The sequence below is a fragment of the Argiope bruennichi genome, chromosome 7 (genome assembly GCF_947563725.1).
Source record: "Argiope bruennichi chromosome 7, qqArgBrue1.1, whole genome shotgun sequence".
NCBI lineage: Eukaryota > Metazoa > Arthropoda > Arachnida > Araneae > Araneidae > Argiope > Argiope bruennichi.
The window spans coordinates 116,913,006-116,937,820 of record NC_079157.1 but is presented as its reverse complement, the minus strand read 5'-3'; the positions used below and the strand labels follow the sequence as shown (position 1 = coordinate 116,937,820).

General features: G+C 38.6%; 45 non-coding genes across 45 annotated transcripts; all 45 read left to right on the top strand.

Moving 5' to 3' along the window:
• The first annotated feature begins 51 nt into the window (after window positions 1-51).
• Trnav-aac (transfer RNA valine (anticodon AAC)) lies at window positions 52-124 on the top strand. The gene has a single exon. It is a non-coding gene; the product is annotated as a tRNA-Val (tRNA).
• Window positions 125-326: 202 nt separating this feature from the next.
• On the top strand, window positions 327-399 carry Trnav-aac (transfer RNA valine (anticodon AAC)). Its single transcript has one exon. It is a non-coding gene; the product is annotated as a tRNA-Val (tRNA).
• A 755-nt stretch (window positions 400-1,154) lies between these two features.
• On the top strand, window positions 1,155-1,227 carry Trnav-aac (transfer RNA valine (anticodon AAC)). The gene has a single exon. It is a non-coding gene; the product is annotated as a tRNA-Val (tRNA).
• A 754-nt stretch (window positions 1,228-1,981) lies between these two features.
• Window positions 1,982-2,054, top strand: Trnav-aac (transfer RNA valine (anticodon AAC)). The gene has a single exon. It is a non-coding gene; the product is annotated as a tRNA-Val (tRNA).
• A 203-nt stretch (window positions 2,055-2,257) lies between these two features.
• Window positions 2,258-2,330, top strand: Trnav-aac (transfer RNA valine (anticodon AAC)). Its single transcript has one exon. It is a non-coding gene; the product is annotated as a tRNA-Val (tRNA).
• A 202-nt stretch (window positions 2,331-2,532) lies between these two features.
• Trnav-aac (transfer RNA valine (anticodon AAC)) lies at window positions 2,533-2,605 on the top strand. Its single transcript has one exon. It is a non-coding gene; the product is annotated as a tRNA-Val (tRNA).
• A 755-nt stretch (window positions 2,606-3,360) lies between these two features.
• Trnav-aac (transfer RNA valine (anticodon AAC)) lies at window positions 3,361-3,433 on the top strand. The gene has a single exon. It is a non-coding gene; the product is annotated as a tRNA-Val (tRNA).
• Window positions 3,434-4,187: 754 nt separating this feature from the next.
• On the top strand, window positions 4,188-4,260 carry Trnav-aac (transfer RNA valine (anticodon AAC)). Its single transcript has one exon. It is a non-coding gene; the product is annotated as a tRNA-Val (tRNA).
• Window positions 4,261-4,739: 479 nt separating this feature from the next.
• On the top strand, window positions 4,740-4,812 carry Trnav-aac (transfer RNA valine (anticodon AAC)). The gene has a single exon. It is a non-coding gene; the product is annotated as a tRNA-Val (tRNA).
• A 203-nt stretch (window positions 4,813-5,015) lies between these two features.
• Window positions 5,016-5,088, top strand: Trnav-aac (transfer RNA valine (anticodon AAC)). The gene has a single exon. It is a non-coding gene; the product is annotated as a tRNA-Val (tRNA).
• A 479-nt stretch (window positions 5,089-5,567) lies between these two features.
• Window positions 5,568-5,640, top strand: Trnav-aac (transfer RNA valine (anticodon AAC)). Its single transcript has one exon. It is a non-coding gene; the product is annotated as a tRNA-Val (tRNA).
• A 755-nt stretch (window positions 5,641-6,395) lies between these two features.
• Window positions 6,396-6,468, top strand: Trnav-aac (transfer RNA valine (anticodon AAC)). The gene has a single exon. It is a non-coding gene; the product is annotated as a tRNA-Val (tRNA).
• A 478-nt stretch (window positions 6,469-6,946) lies between these two features.
• Trnav-aac (transfer RNA valine (anticodon AAC)) lies at window positions 6,947-7,019 on the top strand. The gene has a single exon. It is a non-coding gene; the product is annotated as a tRNA-Val (tRNA).
• Window positions 7,020-7,498: 479 nt separating this feature from the next.
• Trnav-aac (transfer RNA valine (anticodon AAC)) lies at window positions 7,499-7,571 on the top strand. Its single transcript has one exon. It is a non-coding gene; the product is annotated as a tRNA-Val (tRNA).
• Window positions 7,572-7,774: 203 nt separating this feature from the next.
• Trnav-aac (transfer RNA valine (anticodon AAC)) lies at window positions 7,775-7,847 on the top strand. Its single transcript has one exon. It is a non-coding gene; the product is annotated as a tRNA-Val (tRNA).
• Window positions 7,848-9,153: 1,306 nt separating this feature from the next.
• Trnav-aac (transfer RNA valine (anticodon AAC)) lies at window positions 9,154-9,226 on the top strand. The gene has a single exon. It is a non-coding gene; the product is annotated as a tRNA-Val (tRNA).
• A 203-nt stretch (window positions 9,227-9,429) lies between these two features.
• On the top strand, window positions 9,430-9,502 carry Trnav-aac (transfer RNA valine (anticodon AAC)). The gene has a single exon. It is a non-coding gene; the product is annotated as a tRNA-Val (tRNA).
• Window positions 9,503-9,705: 203 nt separating this feature from the next.
• On the top strand, window positions 9,706-9,778 carry Trnav-aac (transfer RNA valine (anticodon AAC)). The gene has a single exon. It is a non-coding gene; the product is annotated as a tRNA-Val (tRNA).
• A 203-nt stretch (window positions 9,779-9,981) lies between these two features.
• Window positions 9,982-10,054, top strand: Trnav-aac (transfer RNA valine (anticodon AAC)). The gene has a single exon. It is a non-coding gene; the product is annotated as a tRNA-Val (tRNA).
• Window positions 10,055-10,532: 478 nt separating this feature from the next.
• Window positions 10,533-10,605, top strand: Trnav-aac (transfer RNA valine (anticodon AAC)). The gene has a single exon. It is a non-coding gene; the product is annotated as a tRNA-Val (tRNA).
• Window positions 10,606-11,359: 754 nt separating this feature from the next.
• On the top strand, window positions 11,360-11,432 carry Trnav-aac (transfer RNA valine (anticodon AAC)). Its single transcript has one exon. It is a non-coding gene; the product is annotated as a tRNA-Val (tRNA).
• Window positions 11,433-11,635: 203 nt separating this feature from the next.
• On the top strand, window positions 11,636-11,708 carry Trnav-aac (transfer RNA valine (anticodon AAC)). The gene has a single exon. It is a non-coding gene; the product is annotated as a tRNA-Val (tRNA).
• Window positions 11,709-11,911: 203 nt separating this feature from the next.
• On the top strand, window positions 11,912-11,984 carry Trnav-aac (transfer RNA valine (anticodon AAC)). Its single transcript has one exon. It is a non-coding gene; the product is annotated as a tRNA-Val (tRNA).
• Window positions 11,985-13,014: 1,030 nt separating this feature from the next.
• Window positions 13,015-13,087, top strand: Trnav-aac (transfer RNA valine (anticodon AAC)). The gene has a single exon. It is a non-coding gene; the product is annotated as a tRNA-Val (tRNA).
• Window positions 13,088-13,290: 203 nt separating this feature from the next.
• On the top strand, window positions 13,291-13,363 carry Trnav-aac (transfer RNA valine (anticodon AAC)). The gene has a single exon. It is a non-coding gene; the product is annotated as a tRNA-Val (tRNA).
• A 203-nt stretch (window positions 13,364-13,566) lies between these two features.
• On the top strand, window positions 13,567-13,639 carry Trnav-aac (transfer RNA valine (anticodon AAC)). The gene has a single exon. It is a non-coding gene; the product is annotated as a tRNA-Val (tRNA).
• Window positions 13,640-13,842: 203 nt separating this feature from the next.
• Window positions 13,843-13,915, top strand: Trnav-aac (transfer RNA valine (anticodon AAC)). The gene has a single exon. It is a non-coding gene; the product is annotated as a tRNA-Val (tRNA).
• A 480-nt stretch (window positions 13,916-14,395) lies between these two features.
• Trnav-aac (transfer RNA valine (anticodon AAC)) lies at window positions 14,396-14,468 on the top strand. The gene has a single exon. It is a non-coding gene; the product is annotated as a tRNA-Val (tRNA).
• Window positions 14,469-14,671: 203 nt separating this feature from the next.
• On the top strand, window positions 14,672-14,744 carry Trnav-aac (transfer RNA valine (anticodon AAC)). The gene has a single exon. It is a non-coding gene; the product is annotated as a tRNA-Val (tRNA).
• Window positions 14,745-15,224: 480 nt separating this feature from the next.
• Trnav-aac (transfer RNA valine (anticodon AAC)) lies at window positions 15,225-15,297 on the top strand. Its single transcript has one exon. It is a non-coding gene; the product is annotated as a tRNA-Val (tRNA).
• Window positions 15,298-15,501: 204 nt separating this feature from the next.
• Window positions 15,502-15,574, top strand: Trnav-aac (transfer RNA valine (anticodon AAC)). Its single transcript has one exon. It is a non-coding gene; the product is annotated as a tRNA-Val (tRNA).
• Window positions 15,575-15,768: 194 nt separating this feature from the next.
• On the top strand, window positions 15,769-15,841 carry Trnaf-aaa (transfer RNA phenylalanine (anticodon AAA)). Its single transcript has one exon. It is a non-coding gene; the product is annotated as a tRNA-Phe (tRNA).
• A 757-nt stretch (window positions 15,842-16,598) lies between these two features.
• Window positions 16,599-16,671, top strand: Trnav-aac (transfer RNA valine (anticodon AAC)). Its single transcript has one exon. It is a non-coding gene; the product is annotated as a tRNA-Val (tRNA).
• Window positions 16,672-16,873: 202 nt separating this feature from the next.
• On the top strand, window positions 16,874-16,946 carry Trnav-aac (transfer RNA valine (anticodon AAC)). Its single transcript has one exon. It is a non-coding gene; the product is annotated as a tRNA-Val (tRNA).
• A 758-nt stretch (window positions 16,947-17,704) lies between these two features.
• Window positions 17,705-17,777, top strand: Trnav-aac (transfer RNA valine (anticodon AAC)). The gene has a single exon. It is a non-coding gene; the product is annotated as a tRNA-Val (tRNA).
• A 481-nt stretch (window positions 17,778-18,258) lies between these two features.
• Window positions 18,259-18,331, top strand: Trnav-aac (transfer RNA valine (anticodon AAC)). Its single transcript has one exon. It is a non-coding gene; the product is annotated as a tRNA-Val (tRNA).
• Window positions 18,332-18,810: 479 nt separating this feature from the next.
• Trnav-aac (transfer RNA valine (anticodon AAC)) lies at window positions 18,811-18,883 on the top strand. Its single transcript has one exon. It is a non-coding gene; the product is annotated as a tRNA-Val (tRNA).
• A 202-nt stretch (window positions 18,884-19,085) lies between these two features.
• Window positions 19,086-19,158, top strand: Trnav-aac (transfer RNA valine (anticodon AAC)). Its single transcript has one exon. It is a non-coding gene; the product is annotated as a tRNA-Val (tRNA).
• A 758-nt stretch (window positions 19,159-19,916) lies between these two features.
• Window positions 19,917-19,989, top strand: Trnav-aac (transfer RNA valine (anticodon AAC)). The gene has a single exon. It is a non-coding gene; the product is annotated as a tRNA-Val (tRNA).
• A 481-nt stretch (window positions 19,990-20,470) lies between these two features.
• On the top strand, window positions 20,471-20,543 carry Trnav-aac (transfer RNA valine (anticodon AAC)). Its single transcript has one exon. It is a non-coding gene; the product is annotated as a tRNA-Val (tRNA).
• A 1,032-nt stretch (window positions 20,544-21,575) lies between these two features.
• Trnav-aac (transfer RNA valine (anticodon AAC)) lies at window positions 21,576-21,648 on the top strand. The gene has a single exon. It is a non-coding gene; the product is annotated as a tRNA-Val (tRNA).
• Window positions 21,649-22,956: 1,308 nt separating this feature from the next.
• Trnav-aac (transfer RNA valine (anticodon AAC)) lies at window positions 22,957-23,029 on the top strand. The gene has a single exon. It is a non-coding gene; the product is annotated as a tRNA-Val (tRNA).
• A 1,031-nt stretch (window positions 23,030-24,060) lies between these two features.
• Window positions 24,061-24,133, top strand: Trnav-aac (transfer RNA valine (anticodon AAC)). Its single transcript has one exon. It is a non-coding gene; the product is annotated as a tRNA-Val (tRNA).
• A 204-nt stretch (window positions 24,134-24,337) lies between these two features.
• On the top strand, window positions 24,338-24,410 carry Trnav-aac (transfer RNA valine (anticodon AAC)). Its single transcript has one exon. It is a non-coding gene; the product is annotated as a tRNA-Val (tRNA).
• Window positions 24,411-24,613: 203 nt separating this feature from the next.
• On the top strand, window positions 24,614-24,686 carry Trnav-aac (transfer RNA valine (anticodon AAC)). Its single transcript has one exon. It is a non-coding gene; the product is annotated as a tRNA-Val (tRNA).
• The last annotated feature ends 129 nt before the right edge of the window (window positions 24,687-24,815 follow it).

The following is a 24,815-nucleotide window of genomic DNA, read 5'->3' as shown; positions in this document are numbered from 1 at the left end:
GATTAAATTGATTTTCAACTGAGAATTTTCTAATAGATTGAGCATATGTGCGTGCCCATGGTGTAGTGGTTATCACATCCGCCTAACACGCGGAAGGTCCCAGGTTCGAGACCTGGTGGGCGCAGCTATGTTCTCTCATTATGGAAGACCCTTTTTTTGTTACGGAATCGTTCATCTGTCCATTTCAACTTTTGCAGTAGATATAACTAAATAGATAGTAGTCAGATAGGCCATTCTCTCCAAATGCGTATTAAATTAATAGCAAAAATTCAGCTGATTAAATTGATTTTCAACTGAGAATTTTCTAATAGATTGAGCATATGTGCGTGCCCATGGTGTAGTGGTTATCACATCCGCCTAACACGCGGAAGTTCCCAGGTTCGAGACCTGGTGGGCACAGCTAAGTTCTCTCATTATGGAAGACCCTTTTTTTTGTTACGGAATCGTTCATCTGTCCATTTCAACTTTTGCAGTAGATATAACTAAATAGATAGTAGTCAGATAGGCCATTCTCTCCAAATGCGTATTAAAATAATAGCAATAATTCAGCTGATTAAATTGATTTTCAACTGAGAATTTTCTAATAGATTGAGCATATGTGCGTGCCCATGGTGTAGTGGTTATCACATCCGCCTAACACGCTTAAGGTCCCAAGTTCGGGACCTGGTGGGCACAGCTAAGTTCTCTCATTATGGAAGACCCTTTTTTTGGTTACGGAATCGTTCATCTGTCCATTTCAACTTTTGCAGTAGATATAACTAAATAGATAGTAGTCAGATAGGCCATTCTCTCCAAATGCGTATTAAAATAATAGCAATAATTCAGCTGATTAAATTGATTTTTAACTGAGAATTTTCTAATAGATTGAGCATATGTGCGTGCCCATGGTGTAGTGGTTATCACATCCGCCTAACACGCGGAAGGTCCCAGTTTTGAGACCTGGTGGGCACAGCTAAGTTCTCTCATTGTGGAAGACGCTTATTTTTGTTACGGAATCGTTCATCTGTCCATTCCAACTTTTACAGTAGATATAACTAAATAGATAGTAGTCAGATAGGCCATTCTCTCCAAATGCGTATTAAAATAATAGCAATAATTCAGCTGATTAAATTGATTTTCAACTGAGAATTTTCTAATAGATTGAGCATATGTGCGTGCCCATGGTGTAGTGGTTATCACATCCGCCTAACACGCGGAAGGTCCCAGGTTCGAGACCTGGTGGGCACAGCTAAGTTCTCTCATTAAGGAAGACCCTTTTTTTGGTTACGGAATCGTTCATCTGTCCATTTCAACTTTTGCAGTAGATATAACTAAATAGATAGTAGTCAGATAGGTCATTCTCTCCAAATGCGTATTAAAATAATAGCAATAATTCAGCTGATTAAATTGATTTTTAACTGAGAATTTTCTAATAGATTGAGCATATGTGCGTGCCCATGGTGTAGTGGTCATCACATACGCCTAACACGCGGAAGGTCCCAGGTTCGAGAACTGGTGGGCGCAGCTATGTTCTCTCATTATGGAAGACCCTTTTTTTGTTACGGAATCGTTTATCTGTCCATTTCAACTTTTGCATTAGATATAACTAAATAGATAGTAGTCAGATAGGCCATTCTCTCCAAATGCGTATTAAATTAATAGCAAAAATTCAGCTGATTAAATTGATTTTCAACTGAGAATTTTCTAATAGATTGAGCATATGTGCGTGCCCATGGTGTAGTGGTTATCACATCCGCCTAACACGCGGAAGATCCCAGTTTCGAGACCTGGTGGGCACAGCTAAGTTCTCTCATTGTGGAAGACGCTTTTTTTTGTTACGGAATCGTTCATCTGTCCATTCCAACTTTTACAGTAGATATAAATAAATAGATAGTAGTCAGATAGGCCATTCTCTCCAAATGCGTATTAAAATAATAGCAATAATTCAGCTGGTTAAATGGATTATTAACTGAGAATTTTCTAATAGATTGAGCACATGTGCGTGCCCATGGTGTAGTGGTTATCACATCCGCCTAACACGCGGAAGGTCCCAGGTTCAGGACCTGGTGGGCACAGCTAAGTTCTCTCATTATGGAAGACCCTTTTTTTGGTTACGGAATCGTTCATCTGTCCATTTCAACTTTTGCAGTAGATATAACTAAATAGATAGTAGTCAGATAGGCCATTCTCTCCAAATGCGTATTAAAATAATAGCAATAATTCAGCTGATTAAATTGATTTTTAACTGAGAATTTTCTAATAGATTGAGCATATGTGCGTGCCCATGGTGTAGTGGTTATCACATCCGCCTAACACGCGGAAGGTCCCAGGTTCGAGACCTGGTGGGCGCAGCTATGTTCTCTCATTATGGAAGACCCTTTTTTTGTTACGGAATCGTTCATCTGTCCATTTCAACTTTTGCAGTAGATATAACTAAATAGATAGTAGTCAGATAGGCCATTCTCTCCAAATGCGTATTAAATTAATAGCAAAAATTCAGCTGATTAAATTGATTTTCAACTGAGAATTTTCTAATAGATTGAGCATATGTGCGTGCCCATGGTGTAGTGGTTATCACATCCGCCTAACACGCGGAAGTTCCCAGGTTCGAGACCTGGTGGGCACAGCTAAGTTCTCTCATTATGGAAGACCCTTTTTTTTGTTACGGAATCGTTCATCTGTCCATTTCAACTTTTGCAGTAGATATAACTAAATAGATAGTAGTCAGATAGGCCATTCTCTCCAAATGCGTATTAAAATAATAGCAATAATTCAGCTGATTAAATTGATTTTCAACTGAGAATTTTCTAATAGATTGAGCATATGTGCGTGCCCATGGTGTAGTGGTTATCACATCCGCCTAACACGCTTAAGGTCCCAAGTTCGGGACCTGGTGGGCACAGCTAAGTTCTCTCATTATGGAAGACCCTTTTTTTGGTTACGGAATCGTTCATCTGTCCATTTCAACTTTTGCAGTAGATATAACTAAATAGATAGTAGTCAGATAGGCCATTCTCTCCAAATGCGTATTAAAATAATAGCAATAATTCAGCTGATTAAATTGATTTTTAACTGAGAATTTTCTAATAGATTGAGCATATGTGCGTGCCCATGGTGTAGTGGTTATCACATCCGCCTAACACGCGGAAGGTCCCAGTTTTGAGACCTGGTGGGCACAGCTAAGTTCTCTCATTGTGGAAGACGCTTATTTTTGTTACGGAATCGTTCATCTGTCCATTCCAACTTTTACAGTAGATATAACTAAATAGATAGTAGTCAGATAGGCCATTCTCTCCAAATGCGTATTAAAATAATAGCAATAATTCAGCTGATTAAATTGATTTTCAACTGAGAATTTTCTAATAGATTGAGCATATGTGCGTGCCCATGGTGTAGTGGTTATCACATCCGCCTAACACGCGGAAGGTCCCAGGTTCGAGACCTGGTGGGCACAGCTAAGTTCTCTCATTAAGGAAGACCCTTTTTTTGGTTACGGAATCGTTCATCTGTCCATTTCAACTTTTGCAGTAGATATAACTAAATAGATAGTAGTCAGATAGGTCATTCTCTCCAAATGCGTATTAAAATAATAGCAATAATTCAGCTGATTAAATTGATTTTTAACTGAGAATTTTCTAATAGATTGAGCATATGTGCGTGCCCATGGTGTAGTGGTCATCACATACGCCTAACACGCGGAAGGTCCCAGGTTCGAGAACTGGTGGGCGCAGCTATGTTCTCTCATTATGGAAGACCCTTTTTTTGTTACGGAATCGTTTATCTGTCCATTTCAACTTTTGCATTAGATATAACTAAATAGATAGTAGTCAGATAGGCCATTCTCTCCAAATGCGTATTAAATTAATAGCAAAAATTCAGCTGATTAAATTGATTTTCAACTGAGAATTTTCTAATAGATTGAGCATATGTGCGTGCCCATGGTGTAGTGGTTATCACATCCGCCTAACACGCGGAAGATCCCAGTTTCGAGACCTGGTGGGCACAGCTAAGTTCTCTCATTGTGGAAGACGCTTTTTTTTGTTACGGAATCGTTCATCTGTCCATTCCAACTTTTACAGTAGATATAAATAAATAGATAGTAGTCAGATAGGCCATTCTCTCCAAATGCGTATTAAAATAATAGCAATAATTCAGCTGGTTAAATGGATTATTAACTGAGAATTTTCTAATAGATTGAGCACATGTGCGTGCCCATGGTGTAGTGGTTATCACATCCGCCTAACACGCGGAAGGTCCCAGGTTCGGGACCTGGTGGGCACAGCTAAGTTCTCTCATTATGGAAGACCCTTTTTTTGGTTACGGAATCGTTCATCTGTCCATTTCAACTTTTGCAGTAGATATAACTAAATAGATAGTAGTCAGATAGGCCATTCTCTCCAAATGCGTATTAAAATAATAGCAATAATTCAGCTGATTAAATTGATTTTTAACTGAGAATTTTCTAATAGATTGAGCATATGTGCGTGCCCATGGTGTAGTGGTTATCACATCCGCCTAACACGCGGAAGGTCCAAGTTTCGAGACCTGGTGGGCACAGCTAAGTTCTCTCATTGTGGAAGACGCATTTTTATGTTACGGAATCGTTTATCTGTCCATTCCAACTTTTACAGTAGATATAACTAAATAGATAGTAGTCAGATAGGCCATTCTCTCCAAATGCGTATTAAAATAATAGCAATAATTCAGCTGGTTAAATGGATTATTAACTAAGAATTTTCTAATAGATTGAGCACATGTGCGTGCCCATGGTGTAGTGGTTATCACATCCGCCTAACACGCGGAAGGTCCCAGGTTCGAGACCTGGTGGGCACAACTAAGTTCTCTCATTATGGAAAACCCTTTTTTTTGTTACGGAATCGTTCATCTGTCCATTTCAACTTTTGAAGTAGATATAACTAAATAGATAGTAGTCAGATAGGCCATTCTCTCCAAATGCGTATTAAAATAATAGCAAAAATTCAGCTGATTAAATTGATTTTCAACTGAGAATTTTCTAATAGATTGAGCATATGTGAGTGCCCATGGTGTAGTGGTTATCACATCCGCCTAACACGCGGAAGGTCCCAGGTTCGAGACCTGGTGGGCACAGCTAAGTTTTCTCATTATTTAAGACCCTTTTTTTGTTACGGAATCGTTCATGTGTCCATTTCAACTTTTGCAGTAGATATAACTAAATAGATAGTAGTCATATAGGCCATTCTCTCCAAATGCGTATTAAAATAATAGCAATGATTCAGCTGATTAAATGGATTTTTAACTGAGAATTTTCTAATAGATTGAGCACATGCGCGTGCCCATGGCGTAGTGGTTATCACATCCGCCTAACACGCGGAAGGTCCCCGGTCCGAGACCTGGTGGGCGCAGCTAAGTTCTCACATTGTGGAAGACACATTTTCCTTTTTACAGAATCGTTCATCTGTCCATTTCAACTTTTAAAGTAGATATAACTAAATAGATAGTAGTCAGATATCCCATTCTCTCCAAATGCGTATTAGAATAATAGCAACAATTCAGCTGATTAATTTGATTTTTAACTGAGAATTTTCTAATAGATTGAGAATATGTGCGTGCCCATGGTGTAGTGGTTATCACATCCGCCTAACACGCGGAAGTTCCCAGGTTCGAGACCTGGTGGGCACAGCTAAGTTCTCTCATTGTGGAAGACACATCTGTTTGTTACGGAATCGTTCATCTGTCCATTTCATTTTTTACAGTAGATATAACTAAATAGACAGTAGTCAGATAGGCCATTCTCTCCAAATGCGTATTAAAATAATTGCAAAAATTCAGCTGATTAAATTGATTTTTAACTGAGAATTTTCTAATAGATTAAGCATATGTGCGTGCCCATGGTGTAATGGTTATCACATCCGCTTAACACGCGGAAGGTCCCAGGTTCGAGAACTGGTGGGCACAGCTAAGTTCTCTCATTGTGGAAGACACATCTGTTTGTTACGGAATCGTTCATCTGTCCATTTCAACTTTTACAGTAGATATAACTAAATAGATAGTAGTCAGATAGGCCATTCTCTCCAAATGCGTATTAAAATAATAGCAACAATTCAGCTGATTAATTTGATTTTTAACTGAGAATTTTCTAATAGATTGAGCATATGTGCGTGCCCATGGTGTAGTGGTTATCACATCCGCCTAACACGCGGAATGTCCCAGGGTCGAGATTTGGTGGGCACAGCTAAGTTCTCTCATTGTGGAAGACACATCTGTTTGTTACGGAATCGTTCATCTGTCCATTTCAACTTTTACAGTAGATATAACTAAATAGATAGTAGTCAGATAGGCCATTCTCTCCAAATGCGTATTAAAATAATTGCAAAAATTCAGCTGATTAAATTGATTTTTAACTGAGAATTTTCTAATAGATTGAGCATATGTGCGTGCCCATGGTGTAGTAGTTATCACATCCGCCTAACACGCGGAAGGTCCCAGGTTCGAGACCTGGTGGGCACAGCCATGTTCTCTCATTATGGAAGACAATTTTTTTTGTTACGGAATCGTTCATCTGTCCATTTCAACTTTTGCAGTATATATAACTAAATAGATAGTAGTCAGATAGGCCATTCTCTCCAAATGCGTATTAAATTAATAGCAAAAATTCAGCTGATTAAATTGATTTTCAACTGAGAATTTTCTAATAGATTGAGCAAATGTGCGTGCCCATGGTGTAGTGGTTATTACATCCGCCTAACACATGGAAGGTCCCAGGTTCGAGACCTGGTGGGCACAGAATGTTCTCTCATTATGGAAGAACCTTTTTTTTGTTACGGAATCGTTCATCTGTCCATTTCAACTTTTGCAGTAGGTATAACTAAATAGATAGTAGTCAGATAGGCCATTCTCTCCAAATGCGTATTAAAATAATAGCAATAATTCAGCTGGTTAAATGGATTATTAACTGAGAATTTTCTAATAGATTGAGCATATGTGCGTGCCCATGGTGTAGTGGTTATCACATCCGCCTAACACGCGGAAAGTCCCAGGTTCGAGACCTGGTGGGCACAGCTAAGTTCTCTCATTATGGAAGACCCTTTTTTTTGTTACGGAATCGTTCATCTGTCCATTTCAACTTTTGCAGTAGATATACCTAAATAGATAGTAGACAGATAGGCCATTCTCTCCAAATGCGTATTAAAATAATAGCAACAATTCAGCTGATTAATTTGATTTTTAACTGAGAATTTTCTAATAGATTGAGCATATGTGCGTGCCCATGGTGTAGTGGTTATCACATCCGCCTAACACGCGGAATGTCCCAGGGTCGAGATTTGGTGGGCACAGCTAAGTTCTCTCATTGTGGAAGACACATCTGTTTGTTACGGAATCGTTCATCTGTCCATTTCAACTTTTACAGTAGATATAACTAAATAGATAGTAGTCAGATAGGCCATTCTCTTCAAATGCGTATTAAAATAATTGCAAAAATTCAGCTGATTAAATTGATTTTTAACTGAGAATTTTCTAATAGATTGAGCATATGTGCGTGCCCATGGTGTAGTAGTTATCACATCCGCCTAACACGCGGAAGGTCCCAGGTTCGAGACCTGGTGGGCACAGCCGTGTTCTCTCATTATGGAAGACAATTTTTTTTGTTACGGAATCGTTCATCTGTCCATTTCAGCTTTTGCAGTAGATATAACTAAATAGATAGTAGTCAGATAGGCCATTCTCTCCAAATGCGTATTAAATTAATAGCAACAATTCAGCTGATTAATTTGATTTTTAACTGAGAATTTTCTAATAGATTGAGCATATGTGCGTGCCCATGGTGTAGTGGTTATCACATCCGCCTAACACGCGGAAGGTCCCAGGTTCGAGACCTGGTGGGCACAGCTAAGTTCTCTCATTGTGGAAGACACATCTCTTTGTTACGGAATCGTTCATCTGTACATTTCAACTTTTACAGTAGATATAACTAAATAGACAGTAGTCAGATAGGCCATTCTCTCCAAATGCGTATTAAAATAATTGCAAAAATTCAGCTGATTAAATTGATTTTTAACTGAGAATTTTCTAATAGATTAAGCATATGTGCGTGCCCATGGTGTAATGGTTATCACATCCGCTTAACACGCGGAAGGTCCCAGGTTCGAGAACTGGTGGGCACAGCTAAGTTCTCTCATTGTGGAAGACACATCTGTTTGTTACGGAATCGTTCATCTGTCCATTTCAACTTTTACAGTAGATATAACTAAATAGATAGTAGTCAGATAGGCCATTCTCTCCAAATGCGTATTAAAATAATAGCAACAATTCAGCTGATTAATTTGATTTTTAACTGAGAATTTTCTAATAGATTGAGCATATGTGCGTGCCCATGGTGTAGTGGTTATCACATCCGCCTAACACGCGGAATGTCCCAGGGTCGAGATTTGGTGGGCACAGCTAAGTTCTCTCATTGTGGAAGACACATCTGTTTGTTACGGAATCGTTCATCTGTCCATTTCAACTTTTACAGTAGATATAACTAAATAGATAGTAGTCAGATAGGCCATTCTCTCCAAATGCGTATTAAAATAATTGCAAAAATTCAGCTGATTAAATTGATTTTTAACTGAGAATTTTCTAATAGATTGAGCATATGTGCGTGCCCATGGTGTAGTAGTTGTCACATCCGCCTAACACGCGGAAGGTCCCAGGTTCGAGACCTGGTGGGCACAGCCATGTTCTCTCATTATGGAAGACAATTTTTTTTGTTACGGAATCGTTCATCTGTCCATTTCAACTTTTGCAGTAGATATAACTAAATAGATAGTAGTCAGATAGGCCATTCTCTCCAAATGCGTATTAAATTAATAGCAAAAATTCAGCTGATTAAATTGATTTTCAACTGAGAATTTTCTAATAGACTGAGCAAATGCGCGTGCCCATGGTGTAGTGGTTATTACATCCGCCTAACACATGGAAGGTCCCAGGTTCGAGACCTGGTGGGCACAGAATGTTCTCTCATTATGGAAGAACCTTTTTTTTGTTACGGAATCGTTCATCTGTCCATTTCAACTTTTGCAGTAGGTATAACTAAATAGATAGTAGTCAGATAGGCCATTCTCTCCAAATGCGTATTAAAATAATAGCAATAATTCAGCTGGTTAAATGGATTATTAACTGAGAATTTTCTAATAGATTGAGCATATGTGCGTGCCCATGGTGTAGTGGTTATCACATCCGCCTAACACGCGGAAGGTCCCAGGTTCGAGACCTGGTGGGCACAGCTAAGTTCTCTCATTATGGAAGACCCTTTTTTTTGTTACGGAATCGTTCATCTGTCCATTTCAACTTTTGCAGTAGATATAACTAAATAGATAGTAGTCAGATAGGCCATTCTCTCCAAATGCGTATTAAATTAATAGCAAAAATTCAGCTGATTAAATTAATTTTCAACTGAGAATTTTCTAATAGATTGAGCATATGTGCGTGCCCATGGTGTAGTGGTTATCACATCCGTCTAACACGCGGAAGGTCCCAGGTTCGAGACCTGGTGGGCACAGCTAAGTTCTCTCATTATGGAAGACCCTCTTTTTTGTTACGGAATCGTTCATCTGTCCATTTCAACTTTTACAGTAGATATAACTAAATAGATAGTAGTCATATAGGCCATTCTCTCCAAATGCGTATTAAAATAATAGCAATAATTCAGCTGATTAAATTGATTTTTAACTGAGAATTTTCTAATAGATTGAGAATATGTGCGTGCCCATGGTGTAGTGGTTATCACATCCGCCTAACACGCGGAAGGTCCCAGGTTCGAGACCTGGTGGGCACAGCTAAGTTCTCTCATTATGGAAGAGCCTTTTTTTTGTTACGGAATCGTTCATATGTCCATTTCAACTTTTGCAGTAGATATAACTAAATAGATAGTAGTCATATAGGCCATTCTCTCCAAATGCGTATTAAAATAATAGCAATAATTCAGCTGATTAAATTGATTTTTAACTGAGAATTTTCTAATAGATTGAGCATATGTGCGTGCCCATGGTGTAGTGGTTATCACATCCGCCTAACACGCGGAAGGTCCCAGGTTCGAGACCTGGTGGGCGCAGCTATGTTCTCTCATTATGGAAGACCCTTTTTTTGTTACGGAATCGTTCATCTGTCCATTTCAACTTTTGCAGTAGATATACCTAAATAGATAGTAGTTATATAGGCCATTCTCTCCAAATGCGTATTAAAATAATAGCAACAATTCAGCTGGTTAAATGGATTATTAACTGAGAATTTTCTAATAGATTGAGCATATGTGCGTGCCCATGGTGTAATGGTTATCACATCCGCTTAACACGCGGAAGGTCCCAGGTTCGAGAACTGGTGGGCACAGCTAAGTTCTCTTATTGTGGAAGACACATCTGTTTGTTACGGAATCGTTCATCTGTCCATTTCAACTTTTACAGTAGATATAACTAAATAGATAGTAGTCAGATAGGCCATTCTCTCCAAATGCGTATTAAAATAATAGCAACAATTCAGCTGGTTAAATGGATTATTAGCTGAGAATTTTCTAATAGATTGAGCACATATGCGTGCCCATGGTGTAGTGGTTATCACATCCGCCTAACACGCGGAAGGTCCCAGGTTCGAGACCTGGTGGGCACAGCTAAGTTCTCTCATTATGGAAGAATTTTTTTTTTGTTACGGAATCGTTCATCTGTCCATTTCAACTTTGGCAGTAGGTATAACTAAATAGATAGTAGTCAGATAGGCCATTCTCTCCAAATGCGTATTAAACTAATAGCAATAATTCAGCTGGTTAAATGGATTATTAACTGAGAATTTTCTAATAGATTGAGCATATGTTTGTGCCCATTGTGTAGTGGTTATCACAACCGCCTAACACGCGGAAGGTCCCAGGTCCGAGGCCTGGTGGGCACAGCTATGTTCTCTCATTATTGAAGACCCTTTTTTTTGTTACGGAATCGTTCATCTGTCCATTTCAACTTTTGCAGTAGATATAACTAAATAGATAGTAGTCAGATAGGCCATTCTCTCCAAATGCGTATTAAATTAATAGCAAAAATTCAGCTGATTAAATTGATTTTCAACTGAGAATTTTCTAATAGATTGAGCAAATGTGCGTGCCCATGGTGTAGTGGTTATTACATCCGCCTAACACATGGAAGGTCCCAGGTTCGAGACCTGGTGGGCACAGAATGTTCTCTCATTATGGAAGAACCTTTTTTTTGTTACGGAATCGTTCATCTGTCCATTTCAACTTTTGCAGTAGGTATAACTAAATAGATAGTAAACAGATAGGCCATTCTCTCCAAATGCGTATTAAAATAATAGCAATAATTCAGCTGGTTAAATGGATTATTAACTGAGAATTTTCTAATAGATTGAGCATATGTGCGTGCCCATGGTGTAGTGGTTATCACATCCGCCTAACACGCGGAAGGTCCCAGGTTCGAGACCTGGTGGGCACAGCTAAGTTCTCTCATTATGGAAGACCCTTTTTTTTGTTACGGAATCGTTCATCTGTCCATTTCAACTTTTGCAGTAGATATAACTAAATAGATAGTAGTCAGATAGGCCATTCTCTCCAAATGCGTATTAAATTAATAGCAAAAATTCAGCTGATTAAATTAATTTTCAACTGAGAATTTTCTAATAGATTGAGCATATGTGCGTGCCCATGGTGTAGTGGTTATCACATCCGTCTAACACGCGGAAGGTCCCAGGTTCGAGACCTGGTGGGCACAGCTAAGTTCTCTCATTATGGAAGACCCTCTTTTTTGTTACGGAATCGTTCATCTGTCCATTTCAACTTTTACAGTAGATATAACTAAATAGATAGTAGTCATATAGGCCATTCTCTCCAAATGCGTATTAAAATAATAGCAATAATTCAGCTGATTAAATTGATTTTTAACTGAGAATTTTCTAATAGATTGAGAATATGTGCGTGCCCATGGTGTAGTGGTTATCACATCCGCCTAACACGCGGAAGGTCCCAGGTTCGAGACCTGGTGGGCACAGCTAAGTTCTCTCAGTATGGAAGAGCCTTTTTTTTGTTACGGAATCGTTCATATGTCCATTTCAACTTTTGCAGTAGATATAACTAAATAGATAGTAGTCATATAGGCCATTCTCTCCAAATGCGTATTAAAATAATAGCAATAATTCAGCTGATTAAATTGATTTTCAACTGAGAATTTTCTAATAGATTGAGCATATGTGCGTGCCCATGGTGTAGTGGTTATCACATCCGCCTAACACGCGGAAGGTCCCAGGTTCGTGACCTGGTGGGCGCAGCTATGTTCTCTCATTATGGAAGACCCTTTTTTTGTTACGGAATCGTTCATCTGTCCATTTCAACTTTTGCAGTAGATATACCTAAATAGATAGTAGTCATATAGGCCATTCTCTCCAAATGCGTATTAAAATAATAGCAACAATTCAGCTGGTTAAATGGATTATTAACTGAGAATTTTCTAATAGATTGAGCATATGTGCGTGCCCATGGTGTAATGGTTATCACATCCGCTTAACACGCGGAAGGTCCCAGGTTCGAGAACTGGTGGGCACAGCTAAGTTCTCTTATTGTGGAAGACACATCTGTTTGTTACGGAATCGTTCATCTGTCCATTTCAACTTTTACAGTAGATATAACTAAATAGATAGTAGTCAGATAGGCCATTCTCTCCAAATGCGTATTAAAATAATAGCAACAATTCAGCTGATTAATTTGATTTTTAACTGAGAATTTTCTAATAGATTGAGCATATGTGCGTGCCCATGGTGTAGTGGTTATCACATCCGCCTAACACGCGGAATGTCCCAGGGTCGAGATTTGGTGGGCACAGCTAAGTTCTCTCATTGTGGAAGACACATCTGTTTGTTACGGAATCGTTCGTCTGTCCATTTCAACTTTTACAGTAGATATAACTAAATAGATAGTAGTCAGATAGGCCATTCTCTCCAAACGCGTATTAAAATAATAGCAATAATTCAGCTGGTTAAATGGATTATTAACTGAGAATTTTCTAATAGATTGAGCATATGTGCGTGCCCATGGTGTAGTGGTTATCACATCCGCCTAACACGCGGAAGGTCCCAGGTTCGAGACCTGGTGGGCACAGCTAAGTTCTCTCATTATGGAAGACCCTTTTTTTTATTACGGAATCGTTCATCTGTCCATTTCAACTTTTGCAGTAGATATAACTAAATAGATAGTAGTCAGATAGGCCATTCTCTCCAAATGCGTATTAAATTAATAGCAAAAATTCAGCTGATTAAATTAATTTTCAATTGAGAATTTTCTAATAGATTGAGCTTATGTGCGTGCCCATGGTGTAGTGGTTATCACATCCGTCTAACACGCGGAAGGTCCCAGGTTCGAGACCTGGTGGGCACAGCTAAGTTCTCTCATTATGGAAGACCCTCTTTTTTGTTACGGAATCGTTCATCTGTCCATTTCAACTTTTACAGTAGATATAACTAAATAGATAGTAGTCATATAGGCCATTCTCTCCAAATGCGTATTAAAATAATAGCAATAATTCAGCTGATTAAATTGATTTTTAACTGAGAATTTTCTAATAGATTGAGAATATGTGCGTGCCCATGGTGTAGTGGTTATCACATCCGCCTAACACGCGGAAGGTCCCAGGTTCGAGACCTGGTGGGCACAGCTACATTCCCTCATTATGGAAGAGCCTTTTTTTTGTTACGGAATCGTTCATATGTCCATTTCAACTTTTGCAGTAGATATAACTAAATAGATAGTAGTCATATAGGACATTCTCTCCAAATGCGTATTAAAATAATAGCAACAATTCAGCTGGTTAAATGGATTATTAACTGAGAATTTTCTAATAGATTGAGCACATGTGCGTGCCCATGGTGTAGTGGTTATCACATCCGCCTAACACGCGGAAGGTCCCAGGTTCGAGACCTGGTGGGCACAGCTAAGTTCTCTCATTATGGAAGAATTTTTTTTTTTTGTTACGGAATCGTTCATCTGTCCATTTCAACTTTTGCAGTAGGTATAACTAAATAGATAGTAGTCAGATAGGCCATTCTCTCCAAATGCGTATTAAACTAATCGCAATAATTCAGCTGGTTAAATGGATTATTAACTGAGAATTTTCTAATAGATTGAGCATATGTTTTTACCCATTGTGTAGTGGTTATCACAACCGCCTAACACGCGGAAGGTCCCAGGTCCGAGGCCTGGTGGGCACAGCTATGTTCTCTCATTATTGAAGACCCTTTTTTTTGTTACGGAATCGTTCATCTGTCCATTTCAACTTTTGCAGTAGATATAACTAAATAGATAGTAGTCAGATAGGCCATTCTCTCCAAATGCGTATTAAATTAATAGCAAAGATTCAGCTGATTAAATTGATTTTCAACTGAGAATTTTTAATAGATTGAGCAAACGTGCGTGCCCATGGTGTAGTGGTTATCACATCCGCCTAACACGCGGAAGGTCCCAGGTTCGAGACCTGGTAGGCACAGCTAAGTTGTCTCATTATGGAAGACCCTTTTTTTTGTTACGGAATCGTTCATCTGTCCATTTCAACTTTTGCAGTAGATATAACTAAATAGATAGTAGTCATATAGGCCATTCTCTCCCAATGCGTATTAAAATAATAGCAACAATTCAGCTGATTAATTTGATTTTTAACTGGGAATTTTCTAATAGATTGAGCATATATGCGTGCCCATGGTGTAGTGGTTATCACATCCGCCTAACACGCGGAAGGTCCCAGATTCGAGACCTGGTGGGCACAGCTAAGTTCTCTCATTGTGGAAGACGCATTTTTTTGTTACGGAATCGTTCATCTGTCCATTCCAACTTTTACAGTAGATATAACTAAATAGATAGTAATCAGATAGGCCATTCTCTCCAAATGCGTATTAAAATAATAGCAATAATTCAGCTGGTTAAATGGATTATTAACGGAGAATTTTCTAATAGATTGAGCATATGTGCGTGCCCATGGTGTAGTGGTTATCGCATCTACCTAACACGCGGAAGGTCCCAGGTTCGAGACCTGGTGGGCACAGCTAAGTTCTCTCATTATGGAAGACCCTTTTTTTCTGTTACGGAATCGTTCATCTGTCCATTTCAACTTTTGCAGTAGGTATAACTAAATATATAGTAGTCAGATAGGCCATTATCTCCAAATGCGTATTAAAATAATAGCAATAATTCAGCTGGTTAAATGGATTATTAACTGAGAATTTTCTAATAGATTGAGCACATGTGCGTGCCCATGGTGTAGTGGTTATCACATCCGCCTAACACGCGGAAGGTCCCAGGTTCGAGACCTGGTGGGCACAGCTAAGTTCTCTCATTATGGAAAACCCTTTATTTTTGTAACGGAATCGTTCATCTGTCCATTTCAACTTTTGCAGTAGATATAACTAAATAGATAGTAGTCAGATAGGCCATTCTCTCCAAATGCGTATTAAAATAATAGCAAAAATTCAGCTGATTAAATTGATTTTCAACTGAGACTTTTCTAATAGATTGAGCATATGTGCGTGCCCATGGTGTAGTGGTTATCACATCCGACTAACACGCGGAAGGTCCCAGGTTCGAGACCTGGTGGGCACAGCTAAGTTTTCTCATTATGGAAGACCCTTTTTTTTTTTTTCATCTGTCCATTTCAACTTTTGCAGTAGATATAACTAAATAGATAGTAGTCAGATAGGCCATTCTCTCCAAATGCGTATTAAAATAATACAAATAATTCAGCTGATTAAATGGATTTTTAACTGAGAATTTTCTAATTGATTGAGAATATGTGCGTGCCCATGGTGTAGTGGTTATCACATCCGCCTAAAACCCGGAAGGTCCCAGGTTCGAGACCTGGTGGGCACAGCTAAGTTCTCACATTGTGGAAGACACATTTTCCTTTTTACAGAATCGTTAATCTGTCCATTTCAACTTTTAAAGTAGATATAACTAAATAGATAGTAGTCAGATAGGCTATTCTCTCCAAATGCGTATTAAAATAATAGCAAAAATTCAGCTGATTAAATTGATTTTTAACTGAGAATTTTCTAATAGATTGAGCATTTGTGCGTGCCCATGGTGTAGTGGTTATCTTATCCACCTAACACGCGGAAAGTCCCAGGTTCGAGACCTGGTGGGCACAGCTAAGTTCTCTCATTATGGAAAACCCTTTTTTTTTGTTACGGAATCGTTCATCTGTCCATTTCAACTTTTGCAGTAGATATAACTAAATAGATAGTAGTCAGATAGGCCATTCTCTCCAAATGCGTATTAAAATAATAGCAAAAATTCAGCTGATTAAATTGATTTTCAACTGAGAATTTTCTAATAGATTGAGCATATGTGCGTGCCCATGGTGTAGTGGTTATAACATCCGCCTAACACGCGGAAGGTCCCAGGTTCGAGACCTGGTGGGAACAGCTAAGTTTTCTCATTATGGAAGACCCTTCTTTTTGTTACGGAATCGTTCATCTGTCCATTTCAACTTTTGCAGTAGATATAACTAAATAGATAGTAGTCATATAGGCCATTCTCTCCAAATGCGTATTAAAATAATAGCAATAATTCAGCTGATTAAATGGATTTTTAACTGAGAATTTTCTAATATATTGAGCATATGTGCGTGCCCATGGTGTAGTGGTTATCACATCCGCCTAACACGTGGAAGGTCCCAGGTTCGAGACCTGGTGGGCACAGCTATGTTCTCTCATTATGGAAGACCCTTTTTTTGTTTCGGAATCGTTCATGTGTCCATTTCAACTTTTGCAGTAGATATAACTAAATAGATAGTAGCCATATAGGCCATTCTCTCCAAATGCGTATTAAAATAATAGCAATGATTCAGCTGATTAAATGGATTTTTAACTGAGAATTTTCTAATAGATTGAGAATATGTGCGTGCCCATGGTGTAGTGGTTATCACATCCGCCTAACACCCGGAAGGTCCCAGGTTCGAGACCTGGTGGGCACAGCTAAAATCTCACATTGTGGAAGACACATTTTCCTTTTTACAGAATCGTTCATTTGTCCATTTCAACTTTTAAAGTAGATATAACTAAATAGATAGTAGTCAGATAGGCCATTCTCTCCAAATGCGTATTAAAATAATAGCAATAATTCAGCTGATGAAATTGATTATTAACTGAGAATTTTCTAATAGATTGAGCAAATGTGCGTGTCCATGGTGTAGTGGTTATCACATCCGCCTAACACGCGGAAGGTCACAGGTTCGAGATCTGGTGGGCACAGCTAAGTTCTCAGATTGTGGAAGACACATTTTCCTTTTTACAGAATCGTTCATCTGTCCATTTCAACTTTTGCAGTAGATATAACTAAATAGATAGTAGTCATATAGGCCATTCTCTCCAAATGCGTATTAAAATAATAGCAATAATTCAGCTGATGAAATTGATTATTAACTGAGAATTTTCTAATAGATTGAGCATATGAGCGTGCCCATGGTGTAGTGGTTATCACATCCGCCTAACACGCGGAAGGTCCCAGGTTCGAGACCTGGTGGGTCGAGCTAAGTTCTCTCATTGTGGAAGACGCATTTTTTTTGTTACGGAATCGTTCATCTGTCCATTTCAACTTTTGCAGTAGATATAACTAAATAGATAGTAGTCATATAGGCCATTCTCTCCAAATGCGTATTAAAATAATAGCAATAATTCAGCTGATGAAATTGATTATTAACTGAGAATTTTCTAATAGATTGAGCAAATGTGCGTGTCCATGGTGTAGTGGTTATCACATCCGCCTAACACGCGGAAGGTCCCAGGTTCGAGACCTGGTGGGCACAGCTAAGTTCTCTCATTGTGGAAGACGCATGTTTTTTGTTACGGAATCGTTCATCTGTCCATTTCAACTTTTACAGTAGATATAACTAAATAGATAGTAGTCATATAGGCCATTCTCTCCAAATGCGTATTAAAAAAATAGCAATAATTCAGCTGGTTAAATGGATTTTTAACTGAGAATTTTCTAATAGATTGAGCATATGTGCGTGCCCATGGTGTAGTGGTTATCACATCCGCCTAACACGCGGCAAGTCCAAGGTTCGAGACCTGGTGGGCACAGCTAAGTTCTGTCATTATGGAAGACACTTTTTTTTTGTTACGGAATCGTTCATCTGTCCATTTCAACTTTTGCAGTAGATATAACTAAATAGATAGTAGTCAGATAGGCCATTCTCTCCGAATGCGTATTAAAATAATAGCAAAAATTCAGCTGATTAAATTGATTTTCAACTGAGAATTTTCTAATAGATTGAGCATATGTGCGTGCCCATGGTGTAGTGGTTATCACATCCGCCTAACACGCGGAAGGTCCCAGGTTCGAGACCTGGTGGGCACAGCTAAGTTCTCTCATTGTGGAAGACACATCTGTTTGTTACGGAATCTTTCATCTGTCCATTTCAACTTTTTCAGTACATATAACTAAATAGATAGTAGTCAGATACGCCATTCTCTCCAAATGCGTATTAAAATAATTGCAAAAATTCAGCTGGTTAAATGGATTTTTAACTGAGAATTTTCTAATAGATTGAGCATATGTGCGTGCCCATGGTGTAGTGGTTATAACATCCGCCTAACACGCGGAAGGTCCCAGGTTCGAGACCTGGTGGGAACAGCTAAGTTTTCTCATTATGGAAGACCCTTCTTTTTGTTACGGAATCGTTCATCTGTCCATTTCAACTTTTGCAGTAGATATAACTAAATAGATAGTAGTCATATAGGCCATTCTCTCCAAATGCGTATTAAAATAATAGCAATAATTCAGCTGATTAAATGGATTTTTAACTGAGAATTTTCTAATATATTGAGCATATGTGCGTGCCCATGGTGTAGTGGTTATCACATCCGCCTAACACGTGGAAGGTCCCAGGTTCGAGACCTGGTGGGCACAGCTATGTTCTCTCATTATGGAAGACCCTTTTTTTGTTTCGGAATCGTTCATGTGTCCATTTCAACTTTTGCAGTAGATATAACTAAATAGATAGTAGCCATATAGGCCATTCTCTCCAAATGCGTATTAAAATAATAGCAATGATTCAGCTGATTAAATGGATTTTTAACTGAGAATTTTCTAATAGATTGAGAATATGTGCGTGCCCATGGTGTAGTGGTTATCACATCCGCCTAACACCCGGAAGGTCCCAGGTTCGAGACCTGGTGGGCACAGCTAAAATCTCACATTGTGGAAGACACATTTTCCTTTTTACAGAATCGTTCATTTGTCCATTTCAACTTTTAAAGTAGATATAACTAAATAGATAGTAGTCAGATAGGCCATTCTCTCCAAATGCGTATTAAAATAATAGCAATAATTCAGCTGATGAAATTGATTATTAACTGAGAATTTTCTAATAGATTGAGCAAATGTGCGTGTCCATGGTGTAGTGGTTATCACATCCGCCTAACACGCGGAAGGTCACAGGTTCGAGATCTGGTGGGCACAGCTAAGTTCTCAGATTGTGGAAGACACATTTTCCTTTTTACAGAATCGTTCATCTGTCCATTTCAACTTTTGCAGTAGATATAACTAAATAGATAGTAGTCATATAGGCCATTCTCTCCAAATGCGTATTAAAATAATAGCAATAATTCAGCTGATGAAATTGATTATTAACTGAGAATTTTCTAATAGATTGAGCATATGAGCGTGCCCATGGTGTAGTGGTTATCACATCCGCCTAACACGCGGAAGGTCCCAGGTTCGAGACCTGGTGGGTCGAGCTAAGTTCTCTCATTGTGGAAGACGCATTTTTTTTGTTACGGAATCGTTCATCTGTCCATTTCAACTTTTGCAGTAGATATAACTAAATAGATAGTAGTCATATAGGCCATTCTCTCCAAATGCGTATTAAAATAATAGCAATAATTCAGCTGATGAAATTGATTATTAACTGAGAATTTTCTAATAGATTGAGCAAATGTGCGTGTCCATGGTGTAGTGGTTATCACATCCGCCTAACACGCGGAAGGTCCCAGGTTCGAGACCTGGTGGGCACAGCTAAGTTCTCTCATTGTGGAAGACGCATGTTTTTTGTTACGGAATCGTTCATCTGTCCATTTCAACTTTTACAGTAGATATAACTAAATAGATAGTAGTCATATAGGCCATTCTCTCCAAATGCGTATTAAAAAAATAGCAATAATTCAGCTGGTTAAATGGATTTTTAACTGAGAATTTTCTAATAGATTGAGCATATGTGCGTGCCCATGGTGTAGTGGTTATCACATCCGCCTAACACGCGGCAAGTCCAAGGTTCGAGACCTGGTGGGCACAGCTAAGTTCTGTCATTATGGAAGACACTTTTTTTTTGTTACGGAATCGTTCATCTGTCCATTTCAACTTTTGCAGTAGATATAACTAAATAGATAGTAGTCAGATAGGCCATTCTCTCCGAATGCGTATTAAAATAATAGCAAAAATTCAGCTGATTAAATTGATTTTCAACTGAGAATTTTCTAATAGATTGAGCATATGTGCGTGCCCATGGTGTAGTGGTTATCACATCCGCCTAACACGCGGAAGGTCCCAGGTTCGAGACCTGGTGGGCACAGCTAAGTTCTCTCATTGTGGAAGACACATCTGTTTGTTACGGAATCTTTCATCTGTCCATTTCAACTTTTTCAGTACATATAACTAAATAGATAGTAGTCAGATACGCCATTCTCTCCAAATGCGTATTAAAATAATTGCAAAAATTCAGCTGGTTAAATGGATTTTTAACTGAGAATTTTCTAATAGATTGAGCATATGTGCGTGCTCATGGTGTAGTGGTTATCACATCCGCCTAACACGCGGCAAGTCCAAGGTTCGAGACCTGGTGGGCACAGCTAAAATCTCAGATTGTGGAAGACACATTTTCCTTTTTACAGAATCGTTCATCTCTCCATTTCAACTTTTGCAGTAGATATAACTAAATAGATAGTAGTCATATAGGCCATTCTCTCCAAATGCGTATTAAAATAATAGCAATAATTCAGCTGATGAAATTGATTATTAACTGAGAATTTTCTAATAGATTGAGCAAATGTGCGTGCCCATGGTGTAGTGGTTATCACATCCGCCTAACACGCGGAAGGTCCCAGGTTCGAGACCTGGTGGGAAAAGCTAAGTTCTCTCATTGTGGAAGACACATCTGTTGGTTACGGAATCTTTCATCTGTCCATTTCAACTTTTACAGTATATATAACTAAATAGATAGTAGTCAGATACGCCATTCTCTCCAAATGCGTATTAAAATAATTGCAAAAATTCAGCTGGTTAAATGGATTTTTAACTGAGAATTTTCTAATAGATTGAGCATATGTGCGTGCCCATGGTGTAGTGGTTATCACATCCGCCTAACACGCGGCAAGTCCAAGGTTCGAGACCTGGTGGGCACAGCTAAAATCTCTCATTATGGAATACCCATTTGTTTGTTACGGAATCATTCATCTGTCCATTTCAACTTTTGCAGTAGATATAAATAAATAGATAGTAGTCATATAGGCCATTCTCTCCAAATGCGTATTAAAATAATAGCAATAATTCAGCTGATTAAATTGATTATCAACTTAGAATTTTCTAATAGATTGAGCATATGAGCGTGCCCATGGTGTAGTGGTTATCACATCCGCCTAACAGGCGGAAGGTCCCAGGTTCGAGACCTGGTGGGCACAGCTAAGTTCTCTCATTGTGGAACGCATTTTTTTTGTTACGGAATCGTTCATCTGTCCATTCCAACTTTTACAGTAGATATAACTAAATAGATAGTAGTCAGATAGGTCATTCTCTCCAAATGCGTATTAAAATAATAGCAATAATTCATCTGGTTAAATGGATTTTTAACTGAGAATTTTCTAATAGATTGAGCATATGTGCGTGCCCATGGTGTAGTGGTTATCACATCCGCCTAACACGCGGCAAGTCCAAGGTTCGAGACCTGGTGGGCACAGCTAAGTTCTCTCATTATGGAAGACCCTTTTTTTTGTTACGGAATCGTTCATCTGTCTATTTCAACTTTTGCAGTAGATATAACTAAATAGATAGTAGTCAGATAGGCCATTCTCTCCAAATGCGTATTAAAATAATAGCAAAAATTCAGCTGATTAAATTGATTTTCAACTGAGAATTTTCTAATAGATTGAGCATATGTGCGTGCCCATGGTGTAGTGGTTATCAAATCCGCCTAACACGCGGAAGGTCCCAGGTTCGAGACCTGGTGGGTCGAGCAAAGTTCTCTCATTATGGAAGACCCTTTTTTTTGTTACAGAATCGTTCATCTGTCCATTTCAACTTTTACAGTATATATAACTAAATAGATAGTAGTCAAATACGCCATTCTCTCCAAATGCGTATTAAAATAATAGCAATAATTCAGCTGATTAAATGGATTTTTAACTGAGAATTTTCTAATAGATTAAGCATATGTGCGTGCCCATGGTGTAGTGGTTATCACATCCGCCTAACACGCGGCAAGTCCAAGGTTCGAGACCTGGTGGGCACAGCTAAGTTCTCTCATTGTGGAAGACGCATTTTTTTTGTTACGGAATCGTTCATCTGTCCATTCCAACTTTTACAGTAGATATAACTAAATAGATAGTAGTCAGATAGGTCATTCTCTCAAAATGCGTATTAAAATAATAGCAATAATTCAGCTGGTTAAATGGATTTTTAACTGAGAATTTTCTAATAGATTGAGCATATGTGCGTGCCCATGGTGTAGTGGTTCTCACATCCGCCTAACACGCGGCAAGTCCAAGGTTCGAGACCTGGTGGGCACAGCTAAGTTCTGTCATTATGGAAGACCCTTTTTTTTTGTTACGGAATCGTTCATCTGTCCATTTCAACTTTTGCAGTAGATATAACTAAATAGATAGTAGTCAGATAGGCCATTCTCTCCGAATGTGTATTAAAATAATAGCAAAAATTCAGCTGATTAAATTGATTTTCAACTGAGAATTTTCTAATAGATTGAGCATATGTGCGTGCCCATGGTGTAGTGGTTATCAAATCCGCCTAACACGCGGAAGGTCCCAGGTTCGAGACCTGGTGGGCACACGTGAGTTCTCTCATTATGGAAGACCCTTTTTTTTGTTACGGAATCGTTCATCTGTCCATTTCAACTTTTGCAGTAGATATAAATAAATAGATAGTAGTCATATAGGCCATTCTCTCCAAATGCGTATTAAAATAATAGCAATAATTCAGCTGATTAAATTGATTATTAACTGAGAATTTTCTAATAGATTGAGCAAATGTGCGTGCCCATGGTGTAGTGGTTATCACATCCGCCTAACACGCGGCAAGTCCAAGGTTCGAGACCTGGTGGGCACAGCTAAAATCTCTCATTATGGAAGACCCATTTTTTTGTTACGGAATCATTCATCTGTCCATTTCAACTTTTACAGTAGATATAACTAAATAGATAGTAGTCATATAGGCCATTCTCTCCAAATGCGTATTACAATAATAGCAAAAATTCAGCTGGTTAAATGGATTTTTAACTGAGAATTTTCTAATAGATTGAGCATATGTGCGTGCCCATGGTGTAGTGGTTATCACATCCGCCTAACACGCGGCAAGTCCAAGGTTCGAGACCTGGTGGGCACAGCTAAAATCTCTCATTATGGAAGACCCATTTTTTTGTTACGGAATCATTCATCTGTCCATTCCAACTTTTACAGTAGATATAACTAAATAGATAGTAGTCAGATAGGCCATTCTCTCCAAATGCGTATTAAAATAATAGCAATAATTCAGCTGATTAAATGGATTTTTAACTGAGAATTTTCTAATAGATTGAGCATATGAGCGTGCATATAGTGTAGTGGTTATCACATCCGCCTAACACGCGGAAGGTCCCAGGTTCAAGACCTGGTGGGCACAGCTAAGTTGTCTCATTGTGGAAGACACATCTCTTTGTTACGGAATCGTTCATCTGTCCATTTCAACTTTTACAGTATATATAACTAAATAGATAGTAGTCAGATACGCCATTCTCTCCAAATGCGTATTAAAATAATTGCAAAAATTCAGCTGATTAAATTGATTATTAACTGAGAATTTTCTAATAGATTGAGCACATGAGCGTGCCCATGGTGTAGTGGTTATCACATCCGCCTAACAGGCGGAAGGTCCCAGGTTCGAGACCTGGTGGGCACAGCTAAGTTCTCTCATTGTGGAAGACGCATTTTTTTTGTTACGGAATCGTTCATCTGTCCATTCCAACTTTTACAGTAGATATAACTAAATAGATAGTAGTCATATAAGCCATTCTCTCCAAATGCGTATTAAAATAATAGCAATAATTCAGCTGGTTAAATGGATTTTTAACTGAGAATTTTCTAATAGATTGAGCATATGTGCGTGCCCATGGTGTAGTGGTTATCACATCCGCCTAACACGCGGAAGGTCCCAGGTTCGAGACCTGGTGGGCACAGCTAAGTTGTCTCATTGTGGAAGACACATCTCTTTGTTACGGAATCGTTCATCTGTCCATTTCAACTTTTACAGTATATATAACTAAATAGATAGTAGTCAGATACGCCATTCTCTCCAAATGCGTATTAAAATAATTGCAAAAATTCAGCTGATTAAATTGATTATTAACTGAGAATTTTCTAATAGATTGAGCAAATGTGCGTGTCCATGGTGTAGTGGTTATCACATCCGCCTAACACGCGGAAGGTCCAAGGTTCGAGACCTGGTGGGCACAGCTAAGTTCTCTCATTGTGGAAGACGCATTTTTTTTGTTACGGAATCGTTCATCTGTCCATTTCAACTTTTACAGTATATATAACTAAATAGATAGTAGTCATATAGGCCATTCTCTCCAAATGCGTAT